The sequence below is a fragment of the Hyperolius riggenbachi genome, chromosome 2 (assembly GCF_040937935.1).
Source record: "Hyperolius riggenbachi isolate aHypRig1 chromosome 2, aHypRig1.pri, whole genome shotgun sequence".
NCBI classification, from domain to species: domain Eukaryota; kingdom Metazoa; phylum Chordata; class Amphibia; order Anura; family Hyperoliidae; genus Hyperolius; species Hyperolius riggenbachi.
In genome coordinates this window covers 280,894,467-280,909,260 of record NC_090647.1, presented here as the reverse complement: position 1 = coordinate 280,909,260, position 14,794 = coordinate 280,894,467, and the positions used below count along the sequence as shown (strand labels likewise).

Genomic DNA, 14,794 nt, shown 5'->3' with positions numbered 1-14,794 from the left:
GGGAGACACAGATAACTTCGGCCAGAGACCTCCTGAGGAGCAGGTGGCCCTCAGCTGTGCAGGGACTATCTCCTTAATAGAGGAGATAGAGATAATCTGGCAGCCAGTGATTCCCTGGTAAACTGGGAATCAGACTGTACTGCAGCCAGAGGACTCCTATGGGATAGAGGCCACTGGCTGCACTGCAGGAAGGACTCTCTGAGGAGCAGGAGGTCCTTGCAGCTAACTGACACTTGGTGGAATAGTGTCATGGGTAGTACAGACAGACTGAACACTTGAGGGATGAGTGACAGCCAGAAGGGTCGGGCAGGCCAGGTCGGCAACACATGAGCAGATAAGGTACAAAGACAGAAGGCTGATTCGGTAACCGGGGACAGGCAAGGTTGGCAACTGGTAAGCAGATAGGCAGAGGTACCGAATCAGAAAGCAAGAGAGAGGTCGACAGAGCAAACGGTCATAATAGATATAAAGCACAATCCTAGTCTGGGGTGTGAGGTCCTTGGTCTCGACACCTGGGAACTAGTCTAAGGAATAGCACAGTATCCTATGCTTGGGTGTGAGGTCCTTGGTCTCAACAACATTCCCAGGTCCACCTGGTTCTAACACACTGTAGGATCTGACTGAGGTCTGAGTGCTCACACGTAAGTATTCGCTACGGCAGACAACCAGCAACTGACAAGCAAGATCTATATATACTACAGCGCTCCTCAGCGCCGCCCCCAGCCACTCAGCCAATCAGGAGTTCCGCTGGGATCAGCTGATCATCCTGATCAGCTGATACCTCTCCTGCTGGCATAAAGGTCCTGTCTTCTAGCACGCGCGCGTAGCTCTCCATCTGTGTGCACTAGAAGGTCCAGGCAAACCAGACGCATGCTGCTGTGCGGAAACCGCCGGTCTGAACGCGGAGACAGCCGCCCCGCCATCAGACCGCGCGGCGGCATCTCCGCTATTCATTACATTTAGTAGATTAGATTGCATGGAGCCCAATAACAGAAGACATTCAATATTTTATTGATCTTTATGACATTTGTTATTTTGCTAAAACAGTTCCAGATATTGCATAAACAATGTCTAAAAATGATTCCAGAAAATAATGGGACAATGATTGCCAAGAGGAATCGAAGCAGGATTCACTCATAAGGCCACAAAAGGCTCCACGACATACTTAGGTACAAAATCAGGGCAAAAGAAAAGAAGACTTTTAAGGGCAGAGTGGGGACAAATTGTTACATATATAGGTTTCTCAGATTCACTTTAAAACAAACCTGAACAGAAAATAAACTCAAGAGATAATTCATTGTAAGTGAAGGAGTAGTGGTATATAGAATGTTCCAAGTGTCTCATTTTTATTTTCAATGTAAGGGTTTTAAATGTTAACTCTGAAAGGGGCACAGCAGACATGTCAGCTGATGTAAAATCTAATCTGGTTCATTCAGCTCCCAAGAAAAAAAATTGAGCTTCTCAGCACTCCCCTGTTATCAGGATTGTTTGCTTAGCCAGTTAAATGTGTTTTAGCTATTATTTACTTTTAGAAGAGCTTCCTTGCATCCAACTACAGTTTGACTGCTCCATTTGCATACATAGAGTACTGGGTTAACCCTTGCAATAAACAAAAAAATCAATAATGAAACATGAACACATGCACGTTTGCATATGTACTCATTATTATCTCGTAATAGGCCTGCACAGAAAGCGCACGGTAATCTTACCCTTACTTTTGGCAGCCGAGAGTTAAGCTATTAGCACGACCCATGGTACTCGAGTAGTGCGTCCACTGCTACGGTAATAAGCATTACTAACGGTAACACTCATTAATAACACACATTACTGTAGCAATGTTCATGCTACTCGAGTAACGTTAGTCGTGCTAATAGAGTAACTTGCTGCTCAAAGTCAGGGTAATATTGCTCTGCGCTGTCTGTGGATGGCAGTTTTACCTCAGTTTTGTGCATCAGCCCTTATGTCACATGGAAGTTCGGGTAAGCTTTAAACAACAGCTGAAAACTTGTATACAACCATCAAACCCAACACATTTTGTGAAGCAACATTTAGTTCCTCAAGAGTACAGCTGTAAGACAGCATGCAAGAACCACTGAATCTGAGCTAAAGGGTGTACATACTGCACACCTAAGTTATAAACGTCACAAAGTTCATTTGGGTGCTTCAAGTAGGATAGAGGATGGCACCAGCTACCACATAGCACAGGTAATTATTCATGAATTCACAAGCAAAGGTTAGTTACATTATTAAAAACACACTTTGTATCATCACACTTTTCTTTCATATTCATATTTGAAAATATTAACTACTACATCACTTTGGAGGATGAGAAAAAAATGTTGATCCACAAATAAACACATTTTTAAGTTGATAAATACACATACCTGTACAGATCTGCATATTGGTCCTGAAAGAAATAGACAAAAGAAGAAGGCAGAAGGACAGAAGGACAGAAGAACTTGGCTTCGTAAATTTGGGCAAGTGAGAGATATAGATTGGTGCAGATGGAGGGGAGGGAGTGGCCACAGACAGTGGGCCTCACAGCATGCTATGCACAATCACATGCACATAGCAGAGGATGTTCTGACACAGAAGGATCTGTGGAAGACCCCAACATATTCAAGAGTGTCCGAGAGAGGACAGGAAGTAGGTGTAGATGCACCTGACTTGGACAGGATATAAATATCTGTGATTCTAAATACATAAGCATTCTCCACAATCTATGACAATTAGATCATCTAAGATTTACTATCCAAAGATAAATGGATCTGCATGCCCACTATATAAAAACGCCCTATATTCTGCTATACATGCTTTATTTACATTTTTTTTTTTGCTGTATTTTCTAACTACATATTTTTATGTCCATTCAATTGTTCACTAACGTTATATTTTAATGTATATTTTAATTTCTACTTTTAACCTGCAGTATCTTGCACTTTTTTTGCTGTTTTAATTCGTTCATTAAACCAGCAGAGGGAGTCAGAAGCACTGTTTATATACACTCACTTGTCATAAGATTGCTGTCCAATTACTTAGTGCTGTTACTGCAAACTGCTCAGACTGGCTTTTATCAGAAATACTGGGAATCAAGTAAATACAAAGTAGGGACACCCTACATCAGCATCATTCCTGGTGCAAAAAACAATTCTGTGTAAAGCCTTTAGCACTAAGGAACAACACTTATGTATGTTTTACTTCCTCTCTAGACCCAACTACGTTTATGACTGGTGTTCATAGATGTTCATGCAGTTTGCTTGTGTTGGAAAATCCAGCAAAATACATGGAAACATTTCTAGTATTAAGTCATTTTAAACCATTAGTGTACTTATTAATGTACTGTATTGACATGTGGATAAAAATGTCTTGAGGTCCTAATCAATAATGCAGTATAACTGCATTGCTGTTCAGTTTTCCTGTACAATAAAGGCTAGACTTCACCTGTCACTTTAATGTCTTAAAGAGGAGCTGTCAGCCATACTATCTCAGGAAAAAAAAAACAAATATATAAGTAGATAAATACTTGCTCTACTTACATAACATATGTATTGCACTGTCCATGTTATGATTACTGTGAATTTTATAAAGTAAAATTAGAGAATCCTATTCTAGACAGTTTCCATATTTACTGTGGCTATTTTGAAGCCAGTCGTGATGTAATATCCGCCCTTAGGCCACATACACATATCAGACCATAGTCTTTTGAAAATGAAAGATCACAGACCAATTTTACCCCCTTTCATGTAGTATGAGAGCCATACCTTCACAGTCTTTTCTATGGAGCTGAACTCCCCATCAGAAAAAAATCTTTGCAAGATGCTGCACACACAGATGCTGTACAGACACAAAAGATCAGTATCTGCAAAAGATCTGTTCCTGCCAAAGATCCATTCCTGCAAATTGCATTCATAGTCTATGAGATCTGCAGATCATCATACACACCTTGTTTAACTGACATTCATCTGCAGATCAGACAATCATCTGCAGATCTGAAAATCCATCCTGGTGGATCTGATCTGCAGATGAATGTCTGTTAAACAAGGTGTGTATGAGATCTGTAGATATCATAGACTATGAATGCATTTTGCAGGAACGGATCTTTTGCAGGAACAGATCTTTTGCAGATACTGATCTTTTGAATGTCTACAGCATCTTTGTGTGCAGCATCTTGCAAATATTTCTGTCTGATGGGGAGTTAAGCTTCATAGAATAGACTGTGTAGGTATGGCTCTCATACTACATGGAAGGGGGTAAAATTGGTCTGTGATCTTTCATTTTCAAAAGACTATGGTCTTATGTGTGTATGAGCCTTTAGTCTCCTCTGCCTGATTTGCCTGCCCTTCACTATAGAAAGTGCATTGTTTCAGCCTGAGAAATTTTGGCCAATCAGAGAGGAACAGAGGTGTGGGAGGGGAAAACAGGAGGGAAAGAGGCTTCAGCCAATTAGGCTGCATTAGTTAAGTCTGAGGGGAAGTAGAGAAGCAAAAAAAGACAACCCAGCATGCCCTGCAACTTCTCTTTTGTGTACCAAATTTTCTGTGTACCAAATAAGAGTCAGGTAAACTGGGGAATGATAATTTATCAACAAGAAAAGTAATAGTGATTTTAACTTTTGGATTGCCTGGTTAGCATCCTTATTACTTGTTTACCAGATAAAAATAAAGAATTGATTTTTTATTTTATGCCCGACAGTTACTCTTTAAGCTAGGTTGATCCGTCAAAACTACTTGTATGGCCATACCTTCACAGTAACCATTGATCACAACCAACTTAGCTGAGCCCACCCATAGGTTGAATCTGTGAATTATACATTTGTTCAAAGTTTGCAGAAGGCCACCTACTGGTGGGCAGTGGAAGTTCACTGCAGTCCTGGCATCTGTTTTCCGCAGGTGAGACAAGATACCGGCAAATTTCCTGGTATAGGGAATCTTGAGCCAAAGCAAAAACAGTAAAATCATAATTAATAAATATTCTAAATATCTGCACAAATATCTCAATGTATTTGTGCTGACATAACACTGTATTTAGTCTTAAAAAGGTGTGAGATTACATGACAGAGGCTGATGTAGGTGCAAAGCAGGGTGGCGTAGTGGTTAGCTCTCGCCTAGCAGTACTGGGTCCCTAGTTCGAATTCCAGCCAGGGCACATTCTGCATGGGGTTTGTATATTCTACCCATGTTTGCATGGGTTTCCACTGGGCAATCTGGTTTCCTCCCACATCCCAAAAACATACAGATAAGTTAATTGACTTCTCCCTAAATTGGCCCTAGACTACAATACATACAGTACATACATGTAGACATATGACTATGGTAGGGATTAGAATGTGAGCTCCTCTGAGGGACAGGTAGGGACAAGACGATATATATATATATATATACATATACACATACTCTGTACAGCGCTGCAGAAGATATCGCCGCTATATAAATACTAAATAATAATAAATAAAATGGACAAAAGCGTCGCAATAGCAAAAAACGCATCAGAATTTTGGATCAATTACCAGCAGAAATTTGATTTGACAATCCGATCATCATCACCAATTTTTCTCCAATTTTATTTATCCCACTTTTGATAAATCAACCCCAATCTGCTACAATACAAAGGAGAATATCATGTAGAAATCTCTGATTTTAAGTTAGACTGAATTGAATTCAGTCACCCATTTTTAATGCAATGGTAGCAAATTTGCATTAACCACTTCACCTCCAAGGTTTTTCCCCATATACACCGGAGCAACAGCACGCCTTCAATTCATTCACCTTTATTACTACTTTTCACAACGAAACAATCTATATCTTGTTTTTTTTCGCCACCAATTAGGTTTTCTTTGGGGGGTACATTTTGCTAAGAATTATTTTATTCCAACTGCATTTTAACAGGAAAAATAATAAAAAAATTAAAAAATTCATTATTTCTCAGTTTTCGGCCATTATAGTTTTAAAATGAAGCATACAACCGTAATTAAAACCCACACATTTTAAGTTTAGTCCCTAAGGTAACTATTTATGCATTTTTTTTTATTGTAATTTTTTTTACCTCAACATTTTTGGGGGAACTATTGGGGAGTGTGGGAGGTCAGGGGTTAATTTAAAATGTTTCAAATAATCTATGTATGTATTTTATTGAAAAAAAAAAAGCTGTAATTTTAATTTTTGGTTACAAGATGTCCTCGCCGCTCACTTTCTTATGCTTAGTATTACTACGCTAAGAGGAAGCACTGCGTGGATAGTCTTTGTGAATGGGGGCGCCGTATCTTGGATGGCTGTAGCCATTCACACAGGTACTTAAATCAATGAGGGGGAATTGTGTTCCCATTCACTAATCTCTTGGGTAACGAACGGCAGTGGTAACGAGAGCGGGGGGCGCGCAGGGGGTGAGTGGGAGCATGCAGCAGTATCTACATCCCTGTTTACTAAACAAGGACATAGCTACTCGTGCCGAGGGAGGGGAAGTTGTTAATTAGCAATACACATCTTGCACATATATACATGCATGCATGTACATTCAAAATTCTTGATAAATGCATATCATCAATATCACCATCTCCCTCAGAAGCAGTCTGGCCATGGCTGCATGTAGTCTCCTTTCTGTTTGTTCAGCGCTCCGCGGAGCTTAGAGAGACGCGCTAAACAACCAGGAAGGAGACTACATGCGGCCGTGGCCAGACCGCTTCTGAGGGAGATGGTGATATTGACGAATTTTGAATGTACACATATGTATAACAAGATGGCGCCTGAGTAGGACGCCTCGGCACTCAGGGCTCCGGCTCTTCAAACTCTTTTCCCCCCTTCCCCTTGTGGCTCACCTGCGCCGGGAGGTCAGGGGAGTTCCCCCCTGCTCTCCTTGTCCTGGGGAGCCTGGGCACGCTGTGCTCCGGGTCCTGGACCACCCGGATCGCCGCCATCATATCGCCGCAGCCACCCTCCACGTGGCTAGCAGCATGCTCCACACGCAGGGCCGCTCAACCGCGACGGGAGGTCGGATACCGATGGGGAGTTCGGGAGGACACCACCGGCCGAGAGGCTGTCGCGGCTGAAGGAAGTACGCCAGTACGTATTATGTTCCATGCACTGTGTACTCACTACTAAATGTAATGTACATTACTGCTTGCGTTTTTGCTGTACCATCACCGACCCTGTATGTACCAAAAATAATTCCGGGTACAACCCCCATTGTACTTGGCGAAATAAAATGATTCTGATTCTGATATGCATTTTAGGCTAGCGATTTTAACCACTTTACCCCCGCCCGTACGAATTTCTCCGTCCCTTTTTCCATCCTTTAACCCCCAGGGACGGAGAAATCCGTACTTTACGCGCTCCTGCCGCTGCCCGCGCTCCAGCTCGTAAACACGCCGCCGGCCGCTCGTAAACACGCCGCCGCCCGCTCGCCCGGAGATCAATGAACGGGAAAATCCATTCCCGTTCGTTGATCTAAGCCCCGCAATGATCCGCTGCTCTTCGATGAGCAGCGCGATCATTGTGAAAAAAAAAACCACATTACCAGCCTCCTTGTACTTCCTCCAAGTAAAACTACACCCTAAACATTTTTCACATACAAATGAATTACTTATACACAAAAAATTAACTCCTTACCTCCCACACTCCCCATTTTTTTTTTTTGTAATTAAAAAAAAAATTAAAAATTTACAATTAAAAAAAATACATAAATAGTTACCTTAGGGACTGAATTTTTTTAAATATTTATGTCAGGAGGGTACAACACTGTTACTTTATAAACTATGGGCTTGTAATTAGGGATGGACGCAAAACTGAAAAAAATGCACCTTTATTTCCAAATAAAATATTGGCGCCAAACATTGTGATAGGGACATAATTTAAACGGTTTTATAACCGGGACAAAAGGGCAAATACATTTCATGGGTTTTAATTACAGTAGCATGCATTATTTAAAAACTATAATGGCCGAAAACTGAAAAATAATTTTTTCCCACATTTTTCCTATTTTCCCATTAAAACACATTTAGAATAAAATAATTCTTGGCATAATGTCCCACCTAAAGAAAGCCTAATTGGTGGCGGAAAAAACAAGATATAGTTCATTTCATTGTGATACGTAATGATAAAGGTATAGACGAATGAATGGAAGGAGCGCTGAAAGGTGAAAATTGCTCTGGTGCTCAGGGGGTAAAACCTCTCAGTGGTGAAGTGGTTAAATTAAACTTTTTTACACATGATAAGTTTTATATTTTGAGGTCTCACTGAGCTATTGGAAGGAACAACAACAATAGATGTACCAAGTGCAAAGAAACGCTCTAGTGAGCAGGGGATTGGGGGGGGGGGACCCCGATACCCTGGTGAAGGTGGTTTTGCCTACACTCCCTGAGATAACTAGTGCGCGTTTTGGGTGCACATAGGTGGAGGTGGAGTGTTAATACAGCCTACACTATGATGTGTCTCTTTTGATTATTTCTATTTAAAGGTGTATACGTGTTTGAAGAGACAAGCATCTGATGACATTTGCTGCAATTTGACCACTGAGCGCTAGTAGAGTGCTTAGGAATTAGTTGGGTGTATGTTAGGAGGGAACATACCTGGGGTCATGTTGGTGGTTAGTTAGCCTCTAGATATATTCCAATGGATGTCATTATACCTTTATTGTGATAGCCATTCTACTGCTGGGTTTTCCCATTAAGTGAGTCACGATGTCAGTAGCTACCAGTTGCCATGAAGTGCTAACCTACAATCCCCATCAACAAAGAGGAGGGAAGAATTAAAAAAATAAACACTAACCTCAGTAGTGGGAATGGTCCAAAGGTTTCCCCTAAAGAAGTGGTTACCAAACTTTTTTGGGTGAAGGCACCCTTGGTGACTTTGAAATTTTTTCAAGGCACTCCTTGGCAAAAACAACTATCGAAATGCCATTATGACCCTTATCAGGCGACGACCCACTCCAAGTAGCTAGTGATGCTTATTAGGCACAACAATTCTTCTCATGTTCAACTTCACCCATGGTTGTGGGGACTAAAGGTTAACTAGCAGGTAATGCAGCCACATTGTATATCAATGCGCGGTTGCATTCCCTGATGGTATTGCATAAAGGATCAGGATGCGTGCCGAGGCACCCCTGAAAGGTGCCCGAGGCGCACCAGGGTGCCGCGGCACCCAGTTTGAGAACCCCTGCCCTAAAGCAAGGATCCTCTTCCAGCTCACTGTTCCAGTGAAGGGCCCCTCCAAACCTTTTCAAATTGCACAAGTCAAATAGGTTTCTTATGACAATGCATAGCCGGAGATGCAGAGCAGTGCACAAATGGTTTTGCATTTTTGAAAATTCAGGAATGGAGGATTGTGCACAGTGCACATGAGTAACTTAGACTTCGGGTTATACATTTGTGTCCGGAAGCATACATGTGTGTAAAATGTTGTTCTGGTCTGGCAGCATTGGGAAATGTACTGTAACAAGAACCTTTCCCAAACCCTCCCCAGTGTGTTTATAAAAGCTATACCTCTCATCACCCTGCTATGACTGCAGAAAGAAACCATTCCTCATCCTCACAGTTTTCTTTAATTCTTTCGTAAAGACACTAGCTAGGGGTAGAAAGTAGAGATGGGAAGTCCGGATCTTTTCAAGGATTTGGATCATTCGAATCGGATCATTGAAAAGATCCGGATCTTTGATCCGAATCTTTGAATCATTTTACTAGGGAAGCAGACTGGGGGTGAAATGACAAGCAGGACAGGACTTTCCCTGCACTGTACATTCTGTTCAAGCCTGGCTTCTAGTATGCAAGCTATGTGTCAACTTCAGTGATATATTTTACTTTTAGTTCTGTTTTAAGAAATGAAATGTAGACTCCTGCAGGATGATAAGATAACCTTTCCCCACCTAAAGAGAGAGGTTTAGCAAGCAAGGGGCCTTATCCCTCCAGAGTTAAAGGGAAGATCCGCGCAGACTATAAAAAACAAACTGCACTTACCTGGGGCTTCTTCCAGCTCCTGGTAGTCGATCGGTGCCCTCACCCCAGCTCATCTCCCTCCCGGCGTCCAGCGATGAAGAAACTAACCTCGCCAGGTCGGTTTCCGGGCCGGCTTCATGTGCGTTCCACGGTGCGGGTCACAGTTTTATAGTCTGTGCGAACCTTCCCTTTAAGTTAACAGTCAAGAGTTAACATTTTATGACCTGCCCATCTGATTCTCCCTGAGCATGCTGGGTATTCTGTAAAGCTGCCGCTGTAGTTCCGCAGTGTCGGCACACGTCACGTGGTGCGCTCCCGGGCCACCGGCATGCAGCCCCCGCTGGAGTCGGACGATGTGTATGACTTCCTGTTTAAGCTGGTTCTGGTCGGGGACACCGGGGTCGGGAAAAAGTGCGTCGTGCAGAGGTTCAAGAGCGGCGTGTTTCACCATCGGGGTGGACTGCACTATGAAGAGCCTGGAGATCCAGGGCAAGAGGGTGAAGGTAAGGGGACTACAACTCCCAGCATGCCTCCCCAGCCTTATATGTGTGTGTCTATGGGGGGGGGGGGAACACTACAGCTCCCAGTATGCTAAAACTATATATATATATATATATATATATATATATATATATATATATATATATATATATATATACATATATATGTGTATATATGTATGTCTATATATATATATATATATATATATATAGATATATATATATAGATATATATAGATATACATACATACATATATTATATATATATATATATAGGATAGTGGCTGTGTGAGGACACATGGCCTGGCCAGCAGTGATAGTCGGCGTGCGAGACCAGGTATTAACTTTGTAACCAAAGAGCTGCCTCTACTGCTTATGCTGCTGTAACCTGATCCCTCACCCTCAGTGAGCTGGGAGGAGTTGTTTCTCTCACTCCGGAGTCCACTCTTCGCAGCTCAGCAGAAGCTGCAGTTCCTCACTGTGAACCGAATCACTCCTTGTGATGATCCGGATGATTCGACTCACAAAAAAGATCCGGATCAAAGATCCGAATCGTTCATGATCCGGTCAACACTAGTAGAAAAGGTTACTGTAAGACCTAGCAACCTATTCACCCACGAATCAGCTCCAATGCCCTAATCTATCACCGCCGTCTTCACCTTATGTGGCACGTCCCCGTGTCAACGGAAGGTGAGGGACAACACCTACCCGACTTCGGTTACACCCAGGCCTTTAGGATGCAAGGTATTGGAGCTGAATGCAGGGTGGGTAAGATAGATCACTAAAGCCAAACAGAGAGCGCAAACATACAAAATCAGGTCCAGGAACATTGCAAGGTCATACACAGTAATCAGACGGTCAAGGTACACAGGGGTGAGGCAGAGGCAAGGTCAAAGGTTATCTGAGGTCGGTCCAGGCAGCAAACAGCCAAATACGATAAACTGGCAATAAGGTCGGTCCAGGCAGCTAACAGGAATGGTCAACAACAGGCAGAGGTCAATATGCAGAAATCCAACATTTAGAGAAGTTTCCAACAAGGAACAACACACCCAGCAGTTAGACAAGCTAACGCTATCACAGGCAATGTGTGACTGAGACAGCAGAGTTTAAATACACATATTGCACCAATCAGTGGCCGGCCACACATTCAAGCTCCAATCACACAGCAGCAGCATTCCTGCCAAAGCATCAGCTGTTTTTCGAAGGGGGTAGGAGGCGCCCGTATAGTATATTCGGGGTTCCCTTTATACAAAGAGACTCCGCTTGGTGAATGGTTAAGAGCGTTTATTTAGCACAATAGACAACGTGTTTCGCGGTCCAAGCCGCTTCCTCAGGTCAATTACAGGTGCTTTTAAAACAAATAAATGAAATCAATAAAAACAATAAAACATAGTAAAACAAACAAAACACTAGAAAAAACACTAGACAAAGGCGCTCAGAGTATAAAACATAGATACTGACATGTGGTTATAGATATTCATGCGGTAGTAAAATTGGTCATAACAACAATCTATTGGAATCCATGGCAACCAGTATTCGATCATAGTGGTATACAATTAAAGGAGAACAAATAATAACAACGAAACAGAAGTTCAACTGAAACGCTATGCATTGGTGTAATGGGTGGTAATAGAAAGGGGGGGTGTATATGTATATGTATAAAAGAGTATATAACAATCCGGATGGACTAAGGGGAGGGGGGCGGGGTTTGGGGAGTAGTCATGTGCTCACATATAATATAGGGAAAACTATTCCCATAGTGGCTGGGTAGATGGTAACGGCTCTGAGCAGGTACAGTCAGGGTGGGTGACTATAAAGTGTGTGGGGGCACCCTAGTGTTGGATCCTGGTCGGATGTGCGGGGAGCCCCAGTATAATGTTAGATAGGCCGGAGGGGTCACTTAGGGACCGATTTTTATGTCCTCTTAAAGAGGTCCTGGTAAGCAGCGGGATCGCCCATAACTGATATTAAGTATCCTCTTCAGATGAGGATCTGTAGTGTAATATGTATAAGCCGTTTTCTTTTCTCTTCTCCATAACTGACCAAAGCATCAGCTGACCTAGACTATCAGCTGATGCTAAAATCATGAGGACCTGATGGAAGGAGACGAGCGCATAGCAATATGAGCCCATCTCCTAGCAACATAGGACGGACGCTTACTCAGCCGCGTCCGTCCTCTCAACCCGACAGTGTGTGTGCGCACGCATCCATTACCATGACTACAGCCTGGGGAGAACTGCGCCGAGCGGGAAGACCCAGAACGTGGAGATGTGCCGGCGGGGAGAGAGGCATCTCTGGATCCAGAAGGTAACGTTATTACAGTTACATTATTCTTTACACACTAAACAGAGACAGGATGATGTGCTAAGCAAATAGGTAAGGCAAGGACTGGCTGCTGCCCACTCCAAGCTCCTCCGCAACAACTTCATGATGTGAGCAATGATGAGACAGAGGGAGGAGGTAAAGCAGTCGTCTTTTACCAATAAAATTGCTCATAAACATGAAATGAAGCTACAGGACCCAATTTTACAGGTTCTTTCAGTAAATGTATTGTGAAAAGAACAGAAGTATGCGCAAAAGTTTTTGTGCATTGCCGATGCACTTCAAAATTTTGCATGCGCTGAAATATCCAAGGCTGAACTGTGAAACTTAAAGTTTAGTTTCAAAAGGTTTTTATTGGGGATATAACAAATTATAGCATCACAATGAACAGTGTATACCCCCACGCAGGGGTTCATAGCGTACACTACATTGCCTGTCGGTACACTGTTATACAAACATAATGATGCAATATAAGATCAAAAGGATACATGATGCCTGGATGACTTAAAGTTTAACGGAAATTGTATGTATATTTAAGTGTAAATAAGGTGTACTGAAAATGAGGCATACGCTCGCTGTGACAGAACGCTGAACTATATGGCAGTTTATCCACCGGTGCAAATTTGTTGATGTATGCTGATCACAATCTTATTACTTTGCAATCAGCCCTCCTATTTAAGCATTGAGGACCCCCAAGTTTTTAGCCCCACTGTTTTGTATTGGCAGGGTAAGCAGTGTGAACTATGACAAATGAGCCCTGATTCCACACATCTGACTCAGAACGCCACTGATTAGAATTCATGTTAGCAATTTATTCAGGCATTAAGAGATTGTAATTACATTAGCCTTTCCAAAAATAGTTGTTTGCTTTTAGTGTTTTCTAAATAAGTGTGGTGAGAAGATTAGATTAAAGAACACATTTAATTGGTTTTACAATGCTCATTACAAACCATTGAAGAGCAGTAATATATGGTGTATGCACAACTTCATGGAGCATGCTGACATTTAATATGAGCTACAGATATACTACGATATTAGTATGAGAAAGAGGACTCATCCTACAGAAGGGCTGAGAGAAGTATAGATTTTACCCTGGTCCTAATTAGAGCAGGGCAGTGCTTCTGAATGTGTTACCATTACAGAAAATGTATACTGTTATATTTTCATATCTATTATACATTTGCTTGTCAATTCAATATCTCCATCACTTTCTATATCATGAAAAATATGTGCATGATATTTCCAAGCACTAAATTAAATAACAACTGAAGCGAGAGGGATTTGGAGGCTGTCATCTTTATGGTCATATATTTTTTCACATGCAGTGTTGTGACAATATATGATGCAGAGGCTACATTTGCATCTTAGCACTGGGACCTGAGGGCATATCTAATGCTCTCTTTTAGTCACTGACTTTCAGCTTCATTGATACTGTAGTCTGTAGTGGTAATTATCACCTCTAAATGTGCTTTGAATAGTGTAAGGGCTGGTTCAGACGGACGTTTACAGAGCGTTTACAGCCAGCGTTCAGGGCTTGGTGTTAAACGCTCCCATTCAAGTGAATGGGAGCGTTTGTACCAAGCTTTCAAGCGCGTTTACACAAACGCGGCGTTTGGGTCCCGATTTTCCCTGGCGTTCAAGGAGCCCCTGGAAGCTACATGTAGCTTCCAGGGGAGGTTAACCGCGACGGCTAATGTCCCCCTAGGGGAAGAAAAAACGCGACCGCATCCAAACGCACACGAACGCTGCTGAACGCGACGCCAGCAAACGCAACGCCTCCAAACGTCCGTCTGAACCAGCCCTTATAAACAAAATGTTTCCCTGCCCCTGCCCTTGGAAAGTAGGTTTTAGGACTTATGACATACACAATGCTGTGGTGGCTAGATTACGATCTGCAATGGGCCCATAGCCATGTAGCTACACCACTATGTACAGTTCCCTGGGAATAGCATAGGGTATGCATAACCAGGCATAATGCACAGCACACCTGCACAGAGAAACAGGGGGAAACTGTGTGTTTTACAAAGGTGATACTACTTTGGGACAAGGA

At 42.4% G+C, this 14,794-nt stretch overlaps 1 protein-coding gene across 1 annotated transcript in view; it reads right to left on the bottom strand.

The window, feature by feature from the left end:
* LOC137546391 (CYFIP-related Rac1 interactor A-like) overlaps nt 1-14,794 on the bottom strand; it is a 384,755-nt gene that overhangs the window by 221,977 nt on the left and 147,984 nt on the right. The window lies entirely within an intron of this gene.